This window comes from Fundulus heteroclitus, chromosome 19, assembly GCF_011125445.2.
Source record: "Fundulus heteroclitus isolate FHET01 chromosome 19, MU-UCD_Fhet_4.1, whole genome shotgun sequence".
Lineage (NCBI taxonomy): Eukaryota > Metazoa > Chordata > Actinopteri > Cyprinodontiformes > Fundulidae > Fundulus > Fundulus heteroclitus.
The window spans coordinates 11,127,525-11,150,888 of record NC_046379.1 but is presented as its reverse complement, the minus strand read 5'-3'; the positions used below and the strand labels follow the sequence as shown (position 1 = coordinate 11,150,888).

At 40.0% G+C, this 23,364-nt stretch overlaps 1 protein-coding gene across 3 annotated transcripts in view; it reads left to right on the top strand.

Moving 5' to 3' along the window:
• Nucleotides 1-23,364, top strand: part of LOC105938396 (regulator of G-protein signaling 6) — a 61,781-nt gene that overhangs the window by 13,516 nt on the left and 24,901 nt on the right. The window lies entirely within an intron of this gene.

Sequence of the window (23,364 nt, the reverse complement as noted above, 5' to 3'; positions counted from 1 at the left end):
CACATGACATTCAAACGGAGAATGATTGCTGCTGACAAAGAGAGCGTGATGCAGCTTGTCACACAGTGAAAGTCTGAATGAAATATTTGGATCCACAAATGCCCTGTAATTGCAGATCCATCTGCCAGCACAGCCATTTGTATTGTTTAGAAACACATCTGAAAGGTTGGCATGGAGAGATATGTGTTTTGATAAAAAAAAAAAAAAAATGTCTGAATCATGTAAGCAGGACAGACAAAGACACAGAGGGATGCAGAATCATCCATGTATCATGGAAGTGCAGGTACTGATGGAGTGTCTGGCGCCGGAGCGCTGAGACTCTTTGTAATTGTCACCGGCTTCAGGACGAGGCAGGAATGACTCACCCGGGCCCAAATGTTAATCACCCTCACAGTCGCAGACTAGTCTGACTAAACATGGCTCGGAGGACCAACCATCTGGTTTTGTTCCGGCGCATTCCCTCTGCCCCGGTTCGCTTCGACTCACTCGGACTCCGTAACCCTGCCTTTTGGGATTTCGCTGTTAACCACACTGTCAGCACAGTCCCCCCCCCGTCCCCCTCCACCCCACCCCAAACGTTTGAAATATTAATTTCACAAGCATCTCTGTGTGCATGTGTGAGGAGCTGCATCCAGAGTCATGAAGGTCTGTGCAACCCATTTGTCAAAGATGACTCTGTTATCCTGCAGAGCGCTGGGAGATTTCAAAATGAATTTGTGACGTGAGTGAGGCTGCGCTGTTTGTCACTATTTACAGGAGTTACATAATAATCCTTTGCAGGTTTTTTTTCTCCTCCCCCCCCCCCTCTTTCTTCTGTGCCATGCTGAATTTTATTGCAGTTGTGTCTGAGCTTGCTGTGTTCCCGCTCCCGTTTCTTCTCCAACTGTTATGTCGTAGATGCAGAGGCCAAAAACAGCACCGACACGGGATTGCTTTCATCAAGCTGAGAGTGAAAAACCCAAGGGAGAGGAAAACTGCTCTTTTTAAAAGCTTAAACACACCTCTTTATTCTGGTTTATTTGAATTTACTGCTCTCATATATATATATATATATATATATATATATATATACAGCAGTGCCTTGAAGAAATAATCATACCCGTGAAGGTTTTTTTCACATTTTCTCACATTTATTGAGATTTTATGCGATTAACATCCAATTGTAAGGTAAAAGAAAAATGAAACATGGCTTTTTGTTCTTTTTACAAACAAAGATGACAAAAGGGTAGTGTGCTTATGTATTCTGATTACGTACTTTGTAGAACCAGTCTTCTGGGCTGCGTTGCTACCCACTTTGCGCATCTAGAGACTTAAAGTTTTGGCTTTTTTTGTACTTTTTTTTTTAATCCCTGACAATGAGCTCAATCTCAGTCAGATTGGAAAGAAAACATCAGTTTTTACTAATTGCCACAAATTGTCGTATTGGAAGATAAACCCCTGCCCTGCCCATGTCTCAAGTCTTTTGCAGCCTCTAACAGGTTTACCCCACATCCTGCATTAGCTTTGAGCTTTTTGAAGTCCCTATTCTCCCCAAAATAAGCCTCCCACACTTTCACCATGAGGCTGATGTTTTCATTGTGATGTGCAATGTGAGATTTCCAGCATACACTGCAGTTTGAACATGGTGACAAGGTTTTTTTTTTTTTTTTATCTCATCTGACTAGAGCACTTCTTGTCACATTGTTATCCAAAATAGATACAAGAAAACCACAAGTCATCGTAAAAAAGATTTAAAACATTTCAATGCTGAGGCATTTTCATCATGACATTTCTAAGTGCCAATGGAACAGAATTGACCTCATTCCAGATGTTGAAACAGCCTGGTCATTTTTCTATGAGTGCTTCATGGCTATTGTTAATAAGCACACCCCCTTTAAGAAATTTTGAGTTAAAGGTAGAGATAATCCTTGGTTTGCTCCAGATTTGGCAAATGCTTTGCATGAGAGGAACTTAGCCAGGGCGAAATAAAAAAAAAAAAGCTGGTCTAAAATGCAATTGGGATAATTTCAAAACTTTAAGAAATAAAAGTTCGTCCCAAATTGAAAATGCCAGATCCAAATTCTACTTGTCAAGTACAACTGATAGCCTTAATGATCCTGAAAGATGTTGGAAAACCAACAAATCTATCACTGCAGAAAATAACTCACAGGTCTTGCCAAATTACATTATCCATAACTCATCAAATATTAATGACAAACTTGAATTGTTAAATTGTTTCAACCTAAATTTGATTTATCTACACCCTCCATAAACTCAAGCAACTCTGGGACTGCTCCGTAACAACCCTCTGGTGCATCAACATTTATTTTCCAGCCTTTTACTTTGTATCAAGTCCACAACGCACTACAATCCTTAGATGCACGTAAACCAAAAGTACCTGACTTAATCGATCCCTACTTTCTAAAACTGATTTAATAGCAAAACCTTTGACTGATAAGTTTAACTTAAGTCTGAGCACTATGCAAAATTCCAAAATCTGGAAATGGGCTTTTGTCACACCATTATTCAAAGGTGGTGACCCAAATAATTTTAAATAACTATAGGCCGATTTCAAAACTTTGCATCTTACCAAAATTGTGGGAATATTTAATAAATGCAGAGTTGAAATAATTTTTGTATTCCAACATTTTAGGTGAATTCCAGCCAGGCTTTAGGAAAGATTATAGTACCATAACAGCAAAACTCAAGGTGATCAACGATATCTCAATAGCCCTTGACAAAAAGCAACATTGTGCAGCACTTTTCGTTGATGAGTCAAAAGCCTTTGACCCTGTAAACCACATTTTACTCAAAGAGAGACTGATCAATATTGGATTATCTAAAAAGGTAGTTGGATGGATCTGTAATTATCTCACTGACAGGTCCCAATGTGTTAAATCAGATAATATTTGTTCTAATATTCTCTCATTAACTAAAGGAGTGCCCCAAGGCTCTTATTTACCATCTATGTGAACAATGTTGGTCAGCATCTTGTGGACACCAATTACCATTTTTATGCTGATGATATGGTTATCTACATCTTTACAAAAACTCTTAGTGCCAGTGTCTCTACATTACAAAATGCTTTTAACATAGTTCAGAACATGTTTCTGCAACTTGATCTTACTTTAAATGCAAATAAGAGCAAGTTGATGTTATTCTCAAGCAATCTGCAGATAAGTCCTCCAATTGTCACTTTTCAAAGGGCAATAATTTGAAAGAGTTAAATCTTTTAAATGTCTAGGTATTTAATTGATGACAATCTTGGTTTTAAAGGACATGTTGAACACTTGGTTAGGAAACTGAGACTGAAAATTTCAGAAGTAGGCTATGTTCTTCTTTCAGTGTAAAAGGGAACGTGTAGTTGCAACATTTATACCTATTCTGGACTATGGTGACCTCATTTATATGAATGCCCCAACTCAAGTAACTACTGGACTCTATTCATCATGCCTCATTGAGGTTTATCACACACTGTGCGCCCCGCACACAGCACTGTGAACACGTGTGGGCCGGCCAGCTGGCCAGAGAATCGTAGACTCACTATGTGGTATATGTTAATTTATAAGGGTCTATGTCTGCTCCCCTCATATCTGTATGATTATATTCTACCAAAAGCGGCTGGACTGTATTCTTTATGCTACTGTCTGTACCAAGTGTCTTTGCACAGAAGCCGGTAAGGTGGCATTTCTGTATTCTGCCCACACAACATGGAACAATTTACAAAAAGACTGGAAATTACAGGAGCTGGTTCAAATAGGCCAGTTTAAACTCTTGCTCAAAGGTTTGGAATGGAAATCCATAGTTCATAAATGTTTTTAAATAGTCTTTTGAAATTGTTATGTCATTGTCTGATGAATTGTTGTGATCGCTGCCGCTGTCTCGGCTAGGACTCCCTCGAAAAAGAGATTAGTAATCTCGATGGGACTTTCCTGGTTAAATAAATGTTAAATAAAATAAACTAAATTGTGTTGTTGCCAACATGGGTTACAGCAAATTTAACCTTGCTTTGTATTTGCCAGTCTTTCATAGATGCCAGATATGTGGACTGCACTGGATTTCAATTAGGGATACAAGAGTAAAGGGATTTAATACATAATTTAATCTTATTAAATAATTTGTAATATGCATTTCTAAGAGGCTTGTTTGGAAGATATTGAAATAAAAAACAACCTTTAAGCCAGTATTAGATATACTTTCCGTTAAGCCCCCATTTCTGCATTAAATATGTTGCTTTTTATTGGTCTGATACAATAATCTAATCTTAAATGCTATGTTTTTAGTAGCTGGAGTTTAAAAAAACATAATCAGTTTGTGTTAATCTATATAATGTTTCTTTAAGTGAACTGAGTTACTGAAATAAATGAACTTTTCAATCCTATTCTAATTTAATAAAAGACTCACTTGTCAGATTTTAATGTAAAGAAAATACAGATATTTTCTTCTCATTTTGTATATCCTCAAAAAAGAAAAGAAACCTACAAAATACCCCCAAATTTGTGGTTGTAACATGATGAGAAGTGAAAAAGTTCAAAGGGTATCAATACTTTTTAAATGTGCTGTACACAAAGCATGATGTTCCCTACCATTAACAGCGTTTAAAACTAATAATAACCCCATCTCCCTTTGCAAACAGCTACTTAGAAGTGTCGTGCAACTTGAGCCTAATTGATTTAGACACTCCAATACATCCAGGCTTTCATTTGACACCACCGCTTTTCGCTTTAGTTGGAAATTGGTCTTCATTAGCGGAAAAGAAAGTAGGAAGGGAGTGCCAAATGCTTTTAAAGCTTATAATAATTATCAGAATTGATGCAGATCCAGAGAGACGGGGGCGGGTAATGATGGCACTGTTTGGGCGGCACCACCAGAGCAAAGCTAAAGGAGTTCCTCCCACACTTTGGCTGCACATGGCAGAAAGGGCCGAATAAAAATTCATGATTATGGGATTTGTTTTCCACAGTGAGCGCATGTTGAATACTTAAGCGAATGAAGCAACGGTCAGCAGCTGTTGGTTTTGATGTGACCTTAATGTTCCGCTGAGAGCATAACTCATTGCAGGTCCTCCATTACACAGACGAGCTCCATTAAGGGCCTTTTCGCAGAAGAAGCCACGCTGTAGTATTTAAAGCGTTTTCCTGACCATAAAACAGATTGTCGTCGTTGACTAAATGCAGGGTTCATGTACCTTTTAACACCCAGCAAGCGATTATGCAATAGGCTTAATGCCTTGTGAGATTGAAAACTGCTTGCTACGTCTGTCAATCAAATAAATGTCTTAAAGAGACAGGCCAGCATTTACCATTTTCTGGATAAAGGCATAGAAACGTTATTATTATTCCACCAGAGCAACACTACGATCATAATCTTCATTGAAACACGATCAAATATGCACAAATTTGCTGAATTCTTTGTTTCAAGTGGCATGCATTCACACTCTACATGCCTGTAAGATGTCCGGCCGGTTAGATGGACTCTTACTACTCTTGACCCCAAGCAGGAAGCTCCGGGTCATTGTCCTGCTGGAAGGTGAACCTCTGAACCAGTCTCAGATCGCAGTCAGGCTGACACAGAATATCCCCTGTATTTAGCATCATCCGTCCCTCACTTGACTCGGATCAGTTTCCCCGTCCCTGCTGCTGAGAAACATCCCCCACGGCATGATGCTGCCACCACCATGTTTCACTGTGGGGACGGTGTTCTTACGGTGATGTTTTACTTGGTGGCTGACAAGTTCAATTTTACTCTGAACTGACCAGAGCTCCTTCCGCCATACATGTGTGGAGTCACTCGTGTGCCTTTTGGGTAACTGAAAACATGCCTTTGGAGTGCACGGCTCATTGTGGTCATACAGACAGATTCTCCAGTCTCTGCTGTGGGGCTCTGCAGCTCCTTCAGGGATACCTTTGGTCTCTGTGCTGCCTCTCTGATTAATGCCCTCCTTGCCCAGTGGCATGTTTAGTGGTGCTGTGGCCTCTAGGGCCTTTCAGAAAAGGTGTGTTTATCCTGACAGACCATGGGACACTTTAGAATGCACACAAGTAGATTCTATTTTACTAATTATGTGACTTTTAAAGCTAATTGGTCGCATCAGAACATTTCAGGGGCGTATCAGCAAAGGGGCTGGATACATATGCACATGTAAATTTTCAGCTTTTTATTTTTTTTTCATTCTTATATATTGTATCTTTTTCTCATTTTACTTCGTCCAACTTAAACTATTTTGTGCACATCCATACTTCTGCCATTTTATTTCCCTGAAACGAAATCCTCAATCCATTAAATCCCCGGTTTCATCCATGCATGCTGAAGAGGTGGCGTCATGCAGAGATGTCCAGACGGTTCAGCTCATTCCCCTTGAACTGGCCAAAGTACTTTGAAACACTTGCAATGCTTCAGGTTTATCTAAACTGTCTTCAGCTATTAACACGTGTGTTTGGGGGAAACAATGAGGCTGAATGTATTTGGAACATTTCTACATGTATGGCTGTGGGATCAACTTGTTACAATTGTCCTTCTGACTGTTCAGTAACTTTAAATCTATTCATTATGAAAGACTTTTTCCAGCTTGCCTGTGAAAATTCTCAGTTATCCGGGTCAGCAGCAAACAGGCTTAAATCTGAGTCAACCAGACTTTCACTCAGTTCTTTCTGAACTTTCCGGCTCCTTTTATTTTTTACAGACATTGTAAGCTTGATGTTTTAGTATAAATTAGTACATCAAATATGACATGTAACCGTGATGCTTTGGTAGCTTTTTTTATTTATTCCCTCACACTATGCTACGATGAGAAATACTCATTCCAGTGCCTGGCAAAAGTATTCATACACCCTAAATATGAACATTTTCTTCTGTTGTTTTCATTTTCATTGTCATGTGATAGACCAGCACAAAGTAGGACATTATTGTGAAGTGGATGGAAACATACACATGATTTAAAAAAAAATGTAAACTTAATTTTTGCAAAAATTTAATGTGCATATGATTACAGCCCCCTGGCACAATACTTTGCAAGGACTGTATCACAGCTCAAAGGTTCTACCAGCCTTGCACAGCCAATGTATAAGATTTTCCACCTTATAATATGCAATATTCCTCAAACTGAGTCATACTGGATTGAGCGGCGATACGCCACAGCATGAAGCTGCTGCCACCATGTCTCACGGTGGGGATGATGGATTGATAGAGGTGTGCAGTGTTATTTTGTTAAGCACACAGAGCATTTTGCATGTTGGCCAAAAAAGTAGCTTTTCTGCCTCGTGTGATCAGAGGCCCTTCTTCCATGTACTTTCGTGCCCCAAGCTGTTTACTAATGTGTCTTCAACAAACCTGTCAGGTCTACACTGACCAGCTATATTTATCCTCAGACATAAATGCACACACGCCTCTCTTTACTATTAGATGACTTTGAAGGTAATTGGTTGGACCAAATTTTGTTTAAGAGTAAAGGGTAGTTTTTTTGCTGTATGTATGTATGCCACACTTTTCAAATTTATTGTGTCAAATAAGTTTGAAAAGATAAAATTTTCTCTCCACTTTACAACCATACACCACTTTGTACTAGTGTATCACTTCAATTCAATTCAATTCAATTTTATTTATATAGCGCCAAATCATGAAACATGTCATCTCAAGGCACTTTACAAAGTCAAGTTCAATCATATTATACAGATTGGGTCAGATTATACAGATTGGTCAAAAATGTTCCTATATAAGGAAACCAGTTGATTGCATCAAAGTCCCGACAAACAGCATTCACTCCTGGAGAAGCGTAGAGCCACAGGAAGAGTCATCTGCATTGTACATGGCTTTGCTGCAATCCCTCATACTGAGCAAGCATGAAGCGACAGTGGGAAGAAAAACCACCCATTAGCGGGAAGGAAAAACCTCCGGCAGAACCGGGCTCAGTATGAACGGTCATCTGCCTCGACCGACTGGGGTCACTTAAAATCTTAATAAATACAATGAAGTTTGTAGTTTTATTGAAACAATATGGTAAAAGGGGGTGATGAAGCAGTAATATTACAACTGAATATTAATATTACATCTGAATTACTGAATGTTTTGACAGTTCAATGAAGCCAATAAAAGATATAAAATTAAGATGAAGCCATGATAGCTCGATCCAGTCAGCTTTATCTTTTTTTTTTAACACATCTTACGACAGGATGACTTTATCTCCAGTAAAACAAATGTTAATAACTTTAACAATGAATATTTCACTACAGTTAATTAAAATCCTGGTGAACATTTGTTTTGTTTAAGTATCCCCTCATTCTGAAATGTTTATTTTCTTAGATGCAAACTAAAGACCGTTTAACCCTAATAACCCATGACCATCCATCCATTGTCTGTACCGGCTTATCCTTTATTAGGGGGTTAGAGCCTATCTCTGGCTGTCATTGGACAAGAGGTGGGAAAGACCCTGAACAACATGCTGGTTCATCACAGAGTAACAAAGAGGCACACAGAACTAACAACTTGGCACTTATCCATGCCTACTTAACGGGAAATTTAGATAACCAATTTAAGAATCATGTTTTTAGACTGCGGCAGGAAGTCAGAGTACCCAAAGAGAACCCACGCATGCACGGGAAGAACATGCAAACTCCATGAAGAGAGACCAGGATTCTAACTTTCTTGCTGCAAGTCTGCAAGTTAGCACCAACTTGCAGCTCGAAAACATACAGGAAGACATACCATTAACCTTTTGCCGGGAAAACTTTTTACGATTTGAACACTTTCCAAGCTAATTTGCATGGAAGAAACTTTGGGCCCTTTTTGCAGTCTGTGACTAAGGCTCCAGGTTATAAAAAACAATTTTTGGTAATCCGCTTTTTGGAGTCGGACTCATTAATTTGGATTAAATAGCATTCTGCAAACTTTGAATTGCAAAGATGAAGCGAGCTCATTATGCTTTACGTGCTGGCTTTCAGTCTTCCTGCTGTAGGTCATCTGAAAAATCTTTGTGAGGCCTTTCCCAGAGAGGTGCTCTCAGCAGCTGCTGTGTAGGGGGGAAATTATAAAACAACTAAGGTGTCTTTATAAATCCGGTGTGGACGAGCCAATTGGCCTTGCAAGCCACTGCTAAAATTACAGCCTGCTGTCACTGGCAGATAGCTGGTGGCTGGGAGTGAGACAGTAAAAGACACTTAATTATAAAATATATTGAAAGGATATTAGATTACATAGCATGGCTAGTTCCTTTTTCTGGAGAGTTTTCTCAATAATTTAAAGCCGAATGATGGTTGGGCTGCACATTCTCGCTCTGCGGACATGATAAATGGTTGATTTTGGGCTTCCTGGGGTGAAGCATTTAAAGATTTATGAGCACATTTAGTTGCCTCCCAGCAATGCATTAGATTTCCGCAGAAGGTGGTCGGTGGGGCTCAATAGATCAGCATCAATATGTGTTTTTGACTGCGATGCGACGTAACCAGCGGCCATTCTTGCATAAATTGTGACCTGGGCGACCTCTCCCTACCTCCCAACACACACACACACACACACACACACACACACACACACACACACACACACACACACACACACACACACACACACACACACCTAAACCGAATTGACACCTTAATCCTAAACCAAACTCCTAGCCCAGAAAAAATAAGTTCAGACCTTTTTTCGGTCCTCAATTCACATCAAGGTTCTCACTTTACTGGTAAAATGAGCAAAAAATTACCCTAACCCTGACACACACTCCCAAAAATGAACAATGCAATAAATTAACTTATATTGTGCCCTATATTAACTATTACGAACTAAAAAAATATACAATAAATACTGCTCTTTGATGTTAGACTATGTGGTTCATAAGGATAATTTTCAGCGTAAAGAAATTATTATTTCTGCCGGGTTTTACTGTATATGTATACTGTATATACTTTTATACACTTCACTAAACCTAAGGTGGACTTAATGTCAAAACGCCTTAAAAAGATCTTTTCTACATGTTTCCCCTTACATTTTCACAAACAGAATAAAGCAAACAAATCTGAGACTGTGTTACAAAGGATATCTGTTTATTGTAGAAGGTTTGATCAGTTTAAGTATTTTAGATATTGACCTAATTAAAATTACATGGAGTTTAGAGTCCTTTAAATGCTATGTAATAATCCTTTAAATCAGCAGACAAATCAGATGCCAAGACATATTTATTTCTGACGAAATATGCAAATAAAGATAGGATTTACTTATATCCTATGTCTACCCCCCCCCCCCCACACCCTGGACAGCAAGACATTTTAAGTACCGTCACTGAACACAACACAGCAAAACATCCTATTATGGAGCACATTTTTCTATCTGTGCCACGGTTCACTTTGATTCCCTCTAAACCCCCTCAGGCTTCATTCGCTGAATGTCGTTAGCGTGCATCATAATAAGACAAGAGTTGTGCGAGGGCGCGACGACACCAAGACAAAGGCTGCAAACATCTCCTCTGCAGGTCTCTGTCAGGAAAAGGAGTCGTCGCCTCCGGGACTGAGTGCAGCAAAACATATTACAAGTGTGCAGCGCTGCCTTTCACCCCGTGGCACCGGGAGATGAGATTTTACCTCCATATGTGAGCCCAGCTGGCCAAATTTCATTACCTGCACGTATGAGTTGGGAATAACAAGGCTTTATTGCCCGCATTGCAAATCTGTCATCCAGTAAGAGGCAAAGATGTCTTCATAGCTCATCATAAGAACTGAAGGGGTGCTCTTAGTAAAACATCCTGCTGGTAAAAATGCAGATTGCTTGATTTTTATGGGCGTAAGGGAGGATCTACGTGGATCCACTTTGTGCTGCGTAGATCAGATCCAGCACAGGTAATGGGGATATCAGGTCTGCAGGAACAGCGGTGTGTGTGTGTGTGGGTGCTGGTTGTACAACAGTGCAGAAAAAGAGAGGACGGGTGGAGCCTAATGATACACAGCGGAGCCGTAAAAAAAAATCCTCTCCTACACCGGCAGCCATGACAGAAAATCCATGCATATTTAAAGGTCAAGGGCCTCTCTCACGCAACTGATTTCTTGTGAGCTTTAAAGTGCACAAGGAGTGGAGCTGAGGAGAAACAGGATCGTTTAGGGCCGGGGTATAAAATGTTTGGCACACTGCAACATAAAGTCTGTCGCCAGAGAGAAGGAATTAGGAACAGATGGTGTTATGAATTCATGCCATTAAAAAAAAGAAGAAGAAAAATAACATTTAGGTCAAAACGTGGCTAAGCTGATTAAGATGTGACACATCATTTGGCAGCAAAGTGCTGTTACATGCTATTATACACCCGTACGCACTACTGAGGAACTAAAAAGGATAATGTATCAATTGCAAAGGAGTGCAGATACAGTGATTTGCAAAAGTATTCATACACCTCGACCTTTTTTTATAATTTGTCTTTAATGCGTGTTATTAGGATGTCTGTGAGATAGACCAAAGTATTAAAGTGGTATGTGCAACCAAAGGAGCAGTAAAGTGGAAGGGAAATTATGGTTTTCAGGGTTGGATTGTAAAGCAATATTCCAAGCTTTAAACATCTCACGGAGCACTGATCAGTAACCCAAAAAAATGAGAGATGGCCAATTAACCCAAACTGACACGCACAATCAGAGAAGCAGTCTATCATAGCTCTGGAGGAGCTCTAGATCTTTGCAGCTCAGATGGAAGAATTTAGGACAACCATAAGTCATTCTCTCCAACTGTGATCTTTGTGGAAGAGTGCTGAGGAGGAAGCCGTTGATGAAAGGAAGACATGAGTATCTTTAGCTGTTTGCCACAAGCAGTGTATAAGACACAGCTAACACATGGGACAAACATTTTTTTAATATTTTTTTTGGCCAAGGTGCAAAATTGTATGTGTGGCAGAAAACTAAGACTGACCATAATCTCAGTCTCAGTCCATTGCCACTGTGAAAACTGGTGATGGGGCTTCAAAAGATTTTAGGCTGGAGATAATGTTCACCTCCCAGCAAGACAAGGCAAGGCAGGGCAAGGCAAATTTATTTATATAGCACAATCCAGTAAAAAGACAATGCAAAGTGCTTTACATGATTAAAATATAGCAGAATAAAAGCAAGTAAGATTAAAATGTAGATAAAAAATAGTGGTGCTTCAGTTAACTAGAACAGTTGAAGGTAATCCTAAACAAATGTGTTTTTAATCTTGATTTAAAGGAACTTAGGCTTTCCGCACTTTTAGACGGCCACCCTAAACCGTAAATATAACAAGGGCTACAATATAACAATTCATGGACCAGTAGAGAATATTTGGCACAAACTGATCAACACATACTCTTCTTTAGTTCTTTCATTTAGAAAAAAAAAACATTCAAAAAGCTCCCTAGATCTACAAAACTGGTAGAAATGTACATCAACACGCTTGCAGGTGCAACGGCAGCTAAATTTGGTAACAGTGTTGATCCTGGGGCCCTGAGTACAAATGGAGGGCAGACGTATCAGATACATTTAAAAAAGCTGAAAACCATGATTCCTCTTTTTTTCTATTAACAGTTATTCACTACTTTGTGCCACATAAAACACCAATTAAATATATTGCAGTCTGTAATTGTAACGTAACTACAAGGCAATGTAGATGAGTTACAGATCGTGTTTGTTAGAAACTTAAAATAAGCTATTTTGTTCAGTTCCAAAGCCTCATTCAGTCATCAGGGCCCCTCTAGTTGCATGTGGACTCCTCCCCTGCTAACCCGTAAGTAGACTCTGCAGCAGGAGAGTTCGTCTCCTGAGCCTCAGACATCAAGAGCAGGCTTGCGAATCCGGCGAGGGACGAGACAAACCCAGGCACGACGACTCATCCGCTTCCCCCCCCCCCCTCTCCCCCCCTCGCTGCAACCCAATTACCGCCAGGCCTCGAGGAAAGGGGGCCGGCAGGAACGATGTCAGGGGACGATGCCTGCATCAAAGGCAGACAGATGGTTCTGAGGTTTCAGCACCTCAAACCAATTTCATGCAAGCATTAGAACATGTTAGCGTGTCCTGCGCCCCAGATATTAAGTCAAGGTAAAGGTCTATTGACCAAGAGGGTTATAAAAATTGAATTTTTATTGGAAGCCCCATAGAATAATACCCGATTGAGGTGCTTCAGCCAGTTTCTTCAAAATAGCTCTTTCATCTTCCACCTTTGATATCCTTCATTGTTGCATGAGTTAAGTTACCACTAGTTTCATAGAGGACATGCTGGGGAGAGGACTACAAAGGGGAGAGTTTGACTTTTTCTGAGGACGAGAAAGTAAAGGACTACAGGTGGAGGGAAAAAAAAAGTGAAATCCTGAAACTTTCTACACATCCTCTCTACGCCGTTTTGAAAAAGTATTCATCCACCGTGACTTTTTCACACTTTGTGATGTTTGCAACCACAAACTTCAATGGACTTCATTGGAATTTGAGTTGATAGAAACAATATCGATACTAACAACCACATGTTTGGTATATAGGAAGGAAAATGATGCATGGTTTTAAAGTTGTTTTATACTTAAAATCTGAAATGTGTGGATTGCATGCGTGCATTTTTATGTATGTGTGCAATCTAAAATACACCGAAGTTTGAGGTTTTAAAGTGATACATTTTGGAGACGTCCAAGTAGTGTGAGTACAAGGCATTGCATCTGATGGAATTTAACATTTTATGGCTTTTCACAATTTGTTCCCCACCCTATCGTCACGTTCCTTGCTCTGCACGCCAGTTGCTTTCCATTGATCCTTTTCTCTAATAAAAGAGAATACTGATCCTTAATGTGGTCCAAATTTTAACAGAGCCCTAAAAGCACTTCAAATGCAGGTGGTGAGAGAGGTTTTGCCTCCCTGTATGTACATTTTCCTCAACTGAGTGATCTCCCACGGAGAAAGAAACTGCAGGTAATGGAGAAAATGACCAAGCTCGGGACATGTGCAGATTTATACACAACAACAGGGTAGGAAGCAGCCTGTAGAAGCAGCCTGTCCAGTCTGAGGCAGTTAATGCCCTTCATTTTTGAACAGCGGCCTCTGTTTCTGACCGGGGCACTCTGCGTTAGAGAGCACTGTCTGTTCAGAGCAGCGGCAGACTCACGTTTTCCCCCCAGCACTCAAGCCCTTAGCAACCCATGGAGTATCCAACAACAGACGTTTACAAGAGGAGAGGGGATCTTTTTCTGTCCTCCTTGAGTCCCATCAACAAAAGGTGACCCGATGAGTCACCGCGGTTTGTGGGCAGGCTTAAACTCTCCTCAGCACCGGCTGCTCCATTTCTGTGCTGCTCACAAGAATTTAGCCAACATCAAGCCTTTGATTTTCGTCTTCTTTGACACAGCAGTTTGCAAAAAAGAAAGGAGGAATGCTGATCACTGGAGCTAAACTTTTAATTGCTTTGATTGTTATGCCACACGTGTTTTTGGAACGATAATCTGAACCGATGTATGCACATAAAAAAGTGTTTTCTTGATTCCTAACTGGCCTGAACGTCCTGATCCAGTACTCTGGTCTGGTTGTTTCTAATATAACCAACGAAGGTTAACCAACGGAGGAAAATCCATCTGGTTTAAAAGGATGTTTCCTTTATTAGCATCCAGATGGGCGGGCAATCAAGTTGCTTCTAAACGTGGACTCTTAATGCAGGCCTGCAACTCTGGACTTCTGCTGGGACTCAGTTCTGTTGTGGATACTAGTAGTATAGACTGCCAATGCCTGCTGTGTAATTCAATTACACACGAATCAACCTGTCAACACCTGACTAGAGGGAAGAAGGATGATCCAAGGGCTAGATTTTCATCAGTGTCATGAATATTTTCAGCTCATTTAATGCTTGCATGCTTCAGAAGATCAGATAAGGATGTTGAACAACATGTGCTGTAATACAGATCTGAGAAAAAATATGACTCCTTTTTAAAAAAATTCTAAACTTTAATGCATATATGAGATCACAGTGCTAATCATTCATCTCTTTTTAATTTTTTTTCATGTTTTAACTACAACTATGACTCTATTTAATTGGATGTTATGTGATAAACCTACAAAAACTGCATGTAACAGTGAGATCGAATGGAATTAAAAAAAGGTTACGGTATTATAATAAAACTCTTAAAAGTGTGGCATGCATTTGTACTCAGTCCCCATTTTAATCTGAAAAACAAAAACAGAATAAAATCCAGCAAAATCAGTTCCCTTCAGAAATCAACCCTATAAATAAATAGTCTGCTTGTGTGTAATTAAATCTTGATGCATGAATCCAAAGGCCAAGTTGTGTGTTAGGGATCATTAGTGAAAAAACAGCATCACAAAGTTCAACAAACAGAGCAGAGTGGTCAGAGACAAAGATGTGGTGAGACCTGAAGCAGGAAGAGGTTATAAAACGGTAAGCTGAACCCTGAACATTTCAGGGAGCACTGTTCAAGTCAACATCTGAAACTGGAGAGAGCGCTGCACATCCACAAGCCTAACAAGACATGGCTATCCACCTGAAATGACAGGCCAGACAAGGAGAGCATTAAGTAGAGAGGAATCCAGGAGGCCCATTGCTACGCTGAGGCCTAGTCCACACGTAGCAGGATATCTGGTAAAAACGAGACATTTTTATGCGGTTATGCCTTTCAGCCACACATAAATGTCGTTTTACATCCCTTAAAATGAATTATTCTAAAAACTCCAGCTAAAGTCGAGACTTATAATCGCTGCAGTTTTGAGCCTGCGTTGAAGCCTACGTAAAAAGACAGATGTTAATATTTGCCGCATCACGGTCTGCAACGCATATTGCTGCGTCACACATGTGCGACCATTGTTTATAATCTTGGCCATACGGTGGAGTTAAAATCGACATTGTCTTGAGTTTTATTAACTTTATATTCTGATTTGGTGTTTAAAAGAAGCTCAACTTCTTCATCTGTCCAGAAGATCAAAACCTCCCGGCGCCATGATTTATTCCTAACAGGAAGTCGTGGTTGTTTTTGAAGGATTCTGATTGGCTGACAGAAGTTTTAGTTTTGTGGTACACTGCTCCCTGTGCGTCTAGCGTACTTAAAATAACACTATTTCTGTGGAGGGTTGGTGTGGATGAAAACTTTTCTAAAAGACCTCCCGCGTGTGTGGTATTATTTTTAAAAATCAGTGTAGGGGAGAAATTAATTTCTTTTTAAAACCCTTACTATGTGTGGACTAGGCCTGAAGTGGTGTCGAATCAACCTGCCGTATCTGACCCTTACTGGAGCTTACTGGAGTAGGTGGGATTTAAAAGAAAAGAAAAAAAGAAAACAAATAAAGCAATCAAAAATGAAATAAGGCCCCTGCAGAATTCACACCCACTTATCCTACTGTAGAGATTTTACATAAGCTAGCTCAGAATTAATGTCCCAATCAAGCTTACCAGAGTGGGTAGGGTTTAAAAGGGGAAAAAAAGAAAAATTAAACAATCAAAAATGAAATAAAATATAAAACCTACATGGCTGTTCTTGACGAAAGGGGCAAAAGGGGGTTTTGCTGGCGTTTTTTTCGCAGTTTTTGGACCATCTCCCTAGTTCTATAAAGTTTTATATTTCTTTACAGAAGAGTTGCTCTTTGTCCCCTACAGGGAGCTATGGTGTGAGTCCAGGAGAGAGTTAAAATTAATTCACCTTAAAACCTCAACACGTGCCTTTATTTTATGATCCAGTCAAGAACCGAAAACATTATTAAAAGATGGAAGGGCACTTACCAAAAGAAAAACTCAGTAAACAATATGTGATTGAAAAAGGACAAAATTAAAAAGAACAGATACAAAAATCAGGCTATATAAAAAGATGACCATGTTTCAGAAGCTTCTTCTTCTGGTGCATTTAAAAAGTAGAGATGAAAAATGTCTAAAAACAGCTTTGGTCTCGTTCTGAGAAAGGCAGGCCTGAAAAAAGTCCAAAAAAACTGTCTTCTAACAGAGATCTAAGCATATAAATGTGAATAACAACATGATTAACATATAAGAAAGGATTTAATACAAAAATTACAAAAAGGCAGAGTCTCTAAGGCGAGGATGGAGTGGCTGGTGTCTTGTGACACAGCCGGCCGTATATGGACTTCCTTCCTGCTCTCTTCTTTCTTCCACCATCTTCTTGGATACAAGTTGCATAAATTTCCAGTTTGCCCTGGAATAAGCCACTACTCCCCCACATGGATGACCTCTCGCGTCCGTAGTCTCCCTCTGTCTCTCTTCAAGTGGAATCAGGTGGAATTGAAGAACCTGCACCTGGGAAGCCTCTGCCCAGAAGACAGAGAGCTGACATCTGACCCCGTGCCTCGGGTCCACAGCGGCGTCCTGCGCATTACTTGCGAATCTTGCGTTTCGGCGTTGAAACTTTCAACAGAACGCCGTTGTGAGATGCTTCTTTTAAATTTCCACACGTTGGAATTTACAAGTAGCTGCAGACAACAGGTCTGTTAACACAACCCCTATAAGTTGCTGAGTCCAGAAATCTGTTCTTTATGAACGGGATGCACAAAGAAAGCTATTATAGCAAGCCTCAAGCTATCCACGTGAATGATGTGGAAGAAAGCATTCCGGTCAGATGAGATCAAAATAAACTTTTTGCCCCACATGTAAAATGCTGTGTGACAGCAATCACCACACCTCACCCTGAACATAAAACCCCCCACTGTGAAACCTGGTGGAAGCAGAAGTATGATGAGGGGAATCGTTTTCTCAGCTGGGGCATGAAGGCTGGTCAGAGCTGATGGGACATAGGATGGCGCTAAATGCAGGGCAATGCAGGTGGATAGCATGATGAAGGCTACAGATGCCTTATGGTTGGGGTGAGTGTTCATCTTCCAGCAGAAGAAACATGCAGCCAGAGCTATTATGGAATGGTGTAGATCAGGGGTGCCCAAACTTTTTGGCTCGTGGGCCGAAATTATCAAGTTAAAAGCACTCAATGGTCAAATTATTAATAAAAAAATAACATACCCAAACAATTGTGAAATTTTTTTACCTGCTCTACAAAATCAAATCTGATTATTTTAAATAAGCAAATTAGACTAGCTGTATTTAGCCAATTTTTATAAATACATTTCAGACTTTCAGTGCAACAGATGTTTTTTGTGTTGTACCCAACATTTAACTGTAAGATTTTAACTTGTCTGTTGTAATTATATGCAATGGGGGGGGGGGGGGGGGGGGGGGCTCACAAAATCCCCACTGAGGCCGCAAATGGCCCCGGGCCGCAGTTTGGACACGCCTGGTGTAGATCAAAGCATAATGGCCTAGTTAAAACCCTGACCTGAATGGAGTCAAGAATCTTTGGCGCGACTTGACAAATTGTTGTTTAGAAATGCTCCCCATGCAGTCTGACTGGCTTTGAGCTATTTTACTTTGATCTAAAGAAAGTCTGGTAAAAAAAAAAAATAATGGCATACTAGATTTGCAAAGCTAATAGAGACTCACCCAAAAAGATTACACGATGCGATTACAATGAGAAGGGGTTCTGCAAGGAGTTGGCCCAGGGAGGCTGAACACAAATGCACACTCCACCCTCGAATATATTTGCAAGGCACTTGATGCTCAAAAGATTGAAGGGAAAACGGTTTGTTGCATGCAAGAAAAAGTCTCTCCCTGCCGGGCGTTTCTGTGGAAGATGGCAATTTACACATTTACACGTCCGCGGAAAACTGTTTATGTTTGGGTTCATTTTCGAATTCTGCACACATGACCGTGCACGAAGACGTGTCGGCGTGCGAGGGAGTTTATGCAAATGTGATTCATTCACACGTCTCCGAGCAGTCCGAGTTCCCGACCGTCGCGCCTATTGAGCTTGGCTTTTTCCAGCCTGCGTGCGGCTCGCGCGAGCAGCTGTCGGTGGCTCTCCTCTGTGTGTCACATCCAGCAGGGAAGCTCTCACGGCTCCCCCGTCATGACTCGGCATGCTCCAGAGTTGTTTTGGCGTCGCAAGGAGGAAGGAGAAACGAAAAAGAATAAGTGGGGTGTCTTCGCTCTCTAGCAGGCTGTATTCTCACCTCGGTCCCCCCGGGGGCTTCACATACCAGCTGGAACTCACTTTATTATGCAGACGGCATGGGGCAGAGGTCAAAGTGGCATTGGGGCGAGTACTGGGCGACAGGCTGTGTACTTTGGAGAAGTTACTTTGCAATATGTCACAAAATAAGTACCAAAAGAAATCAGATTCAATGCAACTAAATGAATCATCCCTGCAAGGAGCGTAATGTTGTCCCACTTTATATGATCCAGACAGAACAATATAATAAGTAGCTATTGTTCACTTGTGTGTAAGTTTTGAGAAGAAAAAAAAGTTTATTCACTTATACGGCTTTGAGATGTAATTTAGTTTAAAATGCACCATTTAAAGTGATTAAAATTCAATCCTATTAAATCCACTCTGACTGAACCAACTCACACAGTGAGTTACCGAAAGACTGCAGAGCAAGAACGACTGGCACGACACGAGGCGACTGGCAACGGCGCAGTCACCGAACAGCAGTTTCAGAAGAATCAGAAGCCGTAAACATTTTAACACAATCAGGGATTTGAGGCAGGGCCAAGCCAATCTCACCGTCGGCACAACACCTCAGAGCAGTTGGAGCAGATGGCGCCTCCTTTCAGGAGGCCTTGTGACTTCCGCACTTTTTTTTTGTTTGTTGCAAAAACACAGATATGAATGCTGGGGAACAGTTAAGCATATGTCATATATTTAAACTGAATGAAAACTTCTGGGGACGTATAGTTGTTGAGACAGGCAACGTCGTGACCTAAGGCAAAAGGATGCCGTCCATTTCTTCTGTGTTTTTTTTATAGCGACATCTAAATCTAAGGCCTTCCAAAAGTCTTCATACACCATAAACCTTTCCCCATTTTTCCCCCGCTACAACCACAAACTTCAGTGTATTTCAATGGCATTTCATGTGATAGACCAACACAAAGTAGTACATGATAGAGGAATGAACTTGCACGTATTCAGAACCCTTTCTGAATCAAATGTGTGTTGATTTTTGCATTCAGCCCCCCTGAGTCCGGACTTGGACTGTGCCATCCTAAGACGTGATGAATGCGCTTTGATCTCTACTATTCCTTTACTACTCTGGTTTCATGTTTAGGATTGTTGTCCTGCTGGAGGATGAACATACAGGTTTCTTACAGGTTTCTTTTCAGAGTTGCTCCACATTTAGCTCCATTCATCTTTGCATCAACTTTGTCCTGCTTCCTTGTCCATACTGAAGCATGTTACTGCCACCACCCCATGTACCTGGCATGCATATGTGCACACATGGAGTTTGGCGTACAAGCAAAAAAGTTTGGTCTTGGTGTCAACAGACCAGAGCCCCATCTTCCACCCGTTCACTGTGGCAGCACTCCTCATGTGAAGATTCAATTACATGCAGATGCAACCTTTTTTTTTTGACAAATTAAGTATCAGCGGATGGCAGCTGATTGCATTGGGCTTTAATTAAGGGTGTAAAATGTTTAATTTCCTTTATTTAACCAGATGAAAACCCCAATGAGATCAAGATGGTATTTGCAAGGCTAGCCTGGGTAACCAAAGTATATAGACCATAATAATGACAATGAGGTAGAGGAATTTTCTTTTAAAATTATCAGGATGATCATTATTATTCTGCTTCTATTGCTGGCAGGACCCTGTTGTTCATTCTGTATAGCTTGTAATTTAATAAAGTTTTTTTTTGTCATATTCTTTGATAATGTTTTCTTTATTCAAATAGCTCCAAATGTTGTAAATACATCAACTGTGTTCTGAGCTTTGTTTATGAAATATAAAAGAGCTAATTTGGATGCCTGGGAATACTTTTGGGAGTTTCTAAGTTTTCATTCTCACTTCTTGATCCCCCCCCCCCCCCCCCCCTGCACTCCCTGACAAGCCATAATCACCTCCAGGCCAGACATCTTTCTTTGTTTCAACCATCACCTGGACATTTTTCATTTCCTTCATAGCTCAAAAAAACCAGCAGGGACGTATAGCCCGCGTCTGCTGAATCATTGATGGTACCATTACCGATGGATCCATCTTCAGTCTCATTTGTAAAAGCTGGGCCTGAAAGACTGGCACAGTGTTTTAATTTTAGTACGTAAAAATGTTTTTACACTAATAGCACATCACATTTACCGTATGCTTATTTCCATCCCTGCTCTGCCGTGTCTCAAGGTTGATTTCCTTTCCTTCCTAGTTATGAACCAGAACAGGTTGCCAGTCATTTCCAGGGAACTTTGTCTATTAATTTATTACTAAATATAGAAAGATGTTACAGAAAGTGGTGGCATCTTGTTCAATGTCTGTGAGGGAGGAGGGCGCATTCATTACTTGTGGTGCAAGGGATTTCTTTTTTACTCCCTCGGTGCTCCTCTATGGGCTCTGTACGAAGCACAGTTATGTTGTATTAAATTCTTATGGGACTACCTTAACCAGATTGATAACATATAGCAATCTTAGTTTAGTTATGCACTTCTTGTTACTGTGCACTATTTTATTTTTATTTTTATATTTGTATCATGTTCGAATAAATAAATAAATAAAAAAAAATAAAAAAAATAGTTCTACACATTATCATTCTCGTGTTACAACACTGTAAAAAGAACAACTTCCTTTTTTTGGGGCTGAAAAACTATTTTTTTGTTGTGAAACCCTGTAAAACTAAGTGTGACATATAGGGACAATAATTTAAGCCAGTTCAGAAAACCAAGGCAGATGCAATCCTTAACATCACTGAATGAGTTGTCAGCATTTAAACCTTTAAGTTATGGGTTATTCGAAACGGCAAAAAGGTCTGCTAGCTTTTATGCTTTTATTAATAAATGTAGGAAAACCAACTCTTGGGGATGGCTTTTGAGTTAGAGGCTGAGTGTTCTGTTAGTGTAATAATTTGCTGCCAAAGAGAGGCTGCCAAGTGAAATGTTCATGTACTTTCTGTACAATGACAATACAGTTTCCCATTTAAGTTTAAGGTTATTACAATTTATTCTTAAATTACCAGAGGTTAGGGTTTGAAACTGTGAGGTGGTGACGCAGGGGTTAGAGAGCAGAACATTTGCTTCGTAGAGAGGCTGCTTCGTAGAGAGGCTGCTTTGAAACTCGTACAGTTACTGTCTGAGTTATAATGCGGATGAAAAATGTCTCCACTGAAGGGCAATAAGGGCTAAAAAAAAACAGTCTGATCTTAGTAAAGTAAGAAATTCATGGTTTGTACATTACATTTTCTAAGTCACTGCTTCTTTCGTATAAATTGGAAAGATTCAGTATTCCAAGTGACACAAACCCCTGACCCTAAAATTCAAAGTATGGCAACTACAAAATAAAACGTAAATGATTAACATGAAGTCCTAAACTTTAAAATATTTCTGAGTTTAGTTGCCTTTAAATTTTGAGTTCTGCAAACTTGTCTTTTTGTTGTTTTTTTATTTTTTATTTTTTTACAGTGAAATAGCGAGAGAATTAAGCTTACAACCTTGGGGCTATCTTGGCTGCAATATTTTGGGTCAAGCAGCAGTTGTGAGGAGTTGGCAGAGTTAAATCCAGCTTTTCCAGGTTTTAGGATTGATATTTAATCTTTTAAATGTAACTGTTGATCTTTTTTATATCTTTATTATTCTTTTACTTTTGTTTGTAATACTTAAAGTGCATTACACATAATGACATTGTTATCAATGTCATTATGTTTTTTTTTTTTTTATAATTATTATCATTATCACATCCGACGACCAGAGGAAGGTTTTCAGTGGATGGAGGCTGCAGAAGCTCCACTCAGCATTTGGCATGGGCATCGTTACTGATACACAAACCTGTAGAATAATGGGGGTGTTTTCATTGCCTATGTAAATCTGATTTGTCAACTGTAACAATTGTTATTAAGCTCAGAAAAGTAAAAATAAAATAAAACTTTTGGCTTCTGTTTTGTCATTATGTAGTTGAACAGTATTTGCAGAACTTCCGCTGACAAAACAACCTTTTTTCCTTCATTTTTTTTTTTTTGTAATAACTAATATTGCCTTTAATAATAAATAAAAAAATTAAATAGCGGCAGTCCATTCATTAAAAACAGTTTCATGCATCCTGGGTTTCTGGAGAGATGTGACGGCCCTTTCTGACTGGCATTGCATTCAGAAATTGAAACTTTGCTCAGAAATTCATCTTTTTGTTTTAGAGCAGCTTCCAAAGTGCCAGCAGCACATGGGATTTGCTCATCGAAATGCAACAGACAGAATGAGTTTTGCACATCCTATCCATTACAGATGCGGTCTTTGAAAATCATCCACAACACGGCAATTTATTGCACTGGCAAGGCAGAAAGCTTATAAAGGTGTGTGGATTATATGAGGGCATGTTTTCCCGTCTTTTCCATTTTGAAGAGGTGCTAGGACACTTTCCCAATAATGCACCACATTACTGGGGACTTTTTACTCCATGAAACAATG